This window comes from Echiichthys vipera, assembly GCF_963691815.1.
Source record: "Echiichthys vipera genome assembly, chromosome: 15".
Classification (NCBI taxonomy): domain Eukaryota; kingdom Metazoa; phylum Chordata; class Actinopteri; order Perciformes; family Trachinidae; genus Echiichthys; species Echiichthys vipera.
Window position 1 is genome coordinate 27754307 of NC_139840.1, and position 4176 is coordinate 27758482.

Consider the following 4176-nt stretch of genomic DNA (forward strand, 5'->3'; position numbering starts at 1 on the left):
CACTTAAACCGTACGGTTGAACCCCAGCAAGTGAAGCGGGATGTTAGCGAAGACGTTTCTGTCAGGACAGGTGTTCCGGTGAGAGATTTCAAAATAAAGCCTTATCACGACGATACGTTTTCAAATGCGTTTAGTGTTCGCGTTTATTAACGTTACCCTCTAAGATTTCATTCAGAAAACAATATTTCACTAATGTTTCTCATTGAAGCGAAGTGAATAATTATGAAGCAGCGGGATTTATGCTGGGCTTCTCAAAATGACTGCAGTCTGACGTTTAGCTCCTCAAATGTAGCCTGAGTAACGTACACTGCCAACAAACACAAACACACACGGATTAACACAGCATACTGTTGTTGTTTTTTTAAATAGTCTTCATTTGCAATTTGAACAAATATCGTACAAACAGAACAGCGTGGCATCATGCTTGACAAAGATAGAAGTGTGTGTAAAGACAGTCAGTTCTCCTTACAGAAAACAATACACGTTACATTATAATGACATTACATAAGAATACTTAATAATATACAAAGGCATCGGGAAAAAAGACAATAAATAAAGTAGAATAGATACATGTAAATGACTTCAATTAAGACGCGGGCTATACTGTTATACATCTTTAAAAAGTCCTGTAACTTATCTGTGGTATAATTACATTTCTTATTATTAATAATCTGGATAGACTCCAAAAAGTTACGGAATTCAAATTTGAAGGGATTAAAGTTTGGTGGAGATTTGGAGAATTTCGCTTCATGGATATATGTCTTAGCGGGTCATGACGTCTTTTGCTACATAGCATACGAGAATAGATTTAAACCCAGAGTTAACGTGAAAAACTAGTGTACCAGGGACTCCAGTGACTTCCGGTATTTGCGTGTGTATCGTTGTGTAACTTGACATAACTCAATGTACAGTAGGTCTGTAGCTGCAGTGTGGACAACCAAAGCGAAGTCCTTCCATTACAGCACAGATCGTGTCTGGTTTTCCCTCTGAGCAGCACCTGTATGTGCTCTAGGTGTTTTCACTCTTTCGTGCTGGCCCTTCCTGTCAGAGGGACCAGGCTGCCTCTCACGGCACATACAGTGGATCTGTTTGTGCCTGGTGTGGTTTACAAAATATGCTTGCATTTGCACATTATCTGTCAGCTGGCACAGCAGGGCTTCCCACTTAGTATTTTTGAAAGGGCCTATTTCATGTGACAAGATGGAATCCTGTGGCAATCAATCAACAGTATGTTATTACCAGCTGCCACGGTCATGCTGATATTGTTTTCACATTGTGAGCAGGGATGGATCACCGAACGGGCCTACCGGGCCCTGGACCAGGGGCCCAAGGGCTCAGGGGGCCCTAGGCTATAGCCTCTTTCTTTTTCATTATTAGTGCCTATTAAAGCGTAATTTCGACGCAAAATCATCCCATGGTCTTTTTCGGCACTTCATCTCATCTCATCTTCAACCGCTTATCCGGGGTTGGATCAGAGGGGCAGCAGCTTTAGCAGGGGACCCCAAACTTCCCTTTCCCGGGCCACATTAACCAGCTCTAACTGGGGGATCCCGAGGCGTTCCCAGGGCAGTGTGGAGATATAATCTCTGCACCTGGTCCTGGGTCTTCCCCGAGGCCTCCTCCCAGCTGGACGTGCCTGGAACACCTCCCTAGGGAGGTAATCCACTTGAATGGACTTTACTATGAGAGGAGCTGGTACAGGGGCCATTAGGTAAGTCTTTAAAACACTCTTTTAATAAACTCTGGGTTCACTAACTATGTTGTTGCTGCTTCGTCTCATGTGTTTCAAATATATTTATTGGGAAACCAATCACTTGACAGAGAAATTAACAGTTGACAGTTATGTTTCCTTGTATTCTTTTTTTTTACAGGTAAGAAAAAGTGATAAAAACGACAGGACACACTGCTTAACCTCCCAACACCAGAGTAAGAGTGCTGCCTGTTTTCAGTAGGATGTTCAAGAACATTTTCAAAAAGACTGCTTGTATGATAACCTAAGCTACATTCATTTATATTCTTGCTATCCTTTAAGCTTGTTGTCAAAATCAGTGAATATCTCCTCACGATCAATAGACCTACTTGTGTGCTGACAAAAAAAACTTTACAGGTGTGTAGTTGAGATCAATATGAAGGTTGAGTTCAAAGATGGGTGTGGTCTGAGCAAGAGCGCCAGAAGTAGGAGGTAGGAAGTATTGCCATTGCCCCCCACTTTACACCCGTTCCAATTTGGCATCATAGCTGGTGTGATCCCATCACAGGATGGTCTCTTGCACTGTATATTATTTTATTAAATGTCAGAGGGAACACTGATCTTGGGGTCACCATCCAGTGGACCAAAGGCTGAATTTCCAACTGCGCCCAGACCCCTGGGCCCCAAAGATTCGTTTTTGACCAGTCAAGTACATACAATACCTAAAGCACACTTGCAAGGCCTTGTATCTAAATTCATATTTACGAGCAAAATATACAGAGGGCGGGAGATATTGGGTCAACAGGGACACAACAGAAAATTGTTTCATCCTAAATTAATCTGGCTTGAGAGGACCTGCAGCTTTGGTAACTACTGGATTAGATGTGGAAATCCTAACATTAACAATCGCTCAGTGCCATTCAGTGTGCCAGCAAAGAGTTTTACAGCAGATTAATAACATTAATAATAATTACATTTCATTTAGATGGACGGTGATCTCCACTGATTTTATACTTCAATGTGAGTTTCTAGGTCAGGGAGTCAGGGGTGTTTCCACAGGGTGGCCTGGTAAGAGACCTGTTGGACTGCCAATGACCAATCCCAGCTAACATTACTGTCAGTAAGAGGCTGTGGTGGGCTGTTTTAAAACATAGATGGAAACGTTGGTATCATAGAAGACCTGAATCCATTGGTACCAACATGTCATGCTAGCTTGTCAGTAAGGGGGCTAAATAATGCTCCAATGCTAGTCTCCGTTTAGGCAAGGGAAAACTGGTATGGGGTCCCTTGATCTCTGATGGGCTACCTCAGGCAGAAATGTCTGGAAGCGCCACTGCAGGGAGCACCAGTGTTTTGGGAAAAAATGTGTATGATAAATGTCTTTAAGTGATGTCACTTGAGTAACTGGCAATCTGCTGCTTCAGGCTAGAGGCTACATTAGCTGCTACTAGCATAAAGGGGCCTTCACATAATAAGCTTTTTGCACTGCGCTCACCGCGAGGTTGGGCGCAGGGACCCAGTAAACGGCTAAATCAGCCATATAGTAGTAAATATAAATAGTATTAAAACAACCGCTAGCTGGTAAACTGCCTCTTCACAAACCTGGTGTGATGCTTATAAACCTCCATTATGGTTTTTTTCTGAGATCGTGATACGACTTTAAAGTAACGTTAAATAGTTCAAGAAGCTCAGACACAAACAATACGCTTTTCCTCAATCTTTCTAACCGGCTTGATGTCGCTCTCTGGTTGCCTAGGAAATGTTAACGTCCCGCTCAAAGCCTCTATCTCATTGGCTTTTAAAAGGTCAGCGGAAATTAGGTCAAAGTAGTGGCAGAGGCAACCTCCATAGGAAATAAACGGAACGGCCAGAGCAAGGCGTTTTTACTACGGATCATGGTAGGGGCCTTAACACGCCCACATCTTTGACTGAACTGTTGTTGGTGGTGTTGCATTGTGGGTATTGTAGGAGCCGGGTTTTGACAAGGAAGAATGTGTGAAACAGATACGATAACTCCGGTTCTGATTGATCATTAATTCAAACTGTACTTTGTAAATCCGGCAGTGTTATAAAAGTGACACCTTGATAGCAGTAAAAGCACAGGTGTCACATTAATGCTGACTGGAGTTTTTCAGTAATCCAGGTCGATGGCTCCTACAATTAGTTCCACTAGTGCTTTTCCTGCTATAAGAAGTCAAAATGTCTGTGAGAAAAGCCCTATCATGCTATAGTGTTGTGTGTAGAGTGTTGAAGTATTCTTTCTAGTAGGATGTTTAGACATGCTGATATTTAAAGCACTTCTATGTATTTTGGCTCAGATTACTGCTGTCTCTTCATGAGCACTAGTATGTGGGAATAGTTTCCGTTTTAAAGATGAACATTTGTGAGAACTTACCCCCCAGTAAGGGAAAGAAACTCAGTAAAGTTCAGAAAGACAGTTTTTTATTGAGTGAGCTCTCGCAGTTGCAAGGACAAACAGAGGGTGG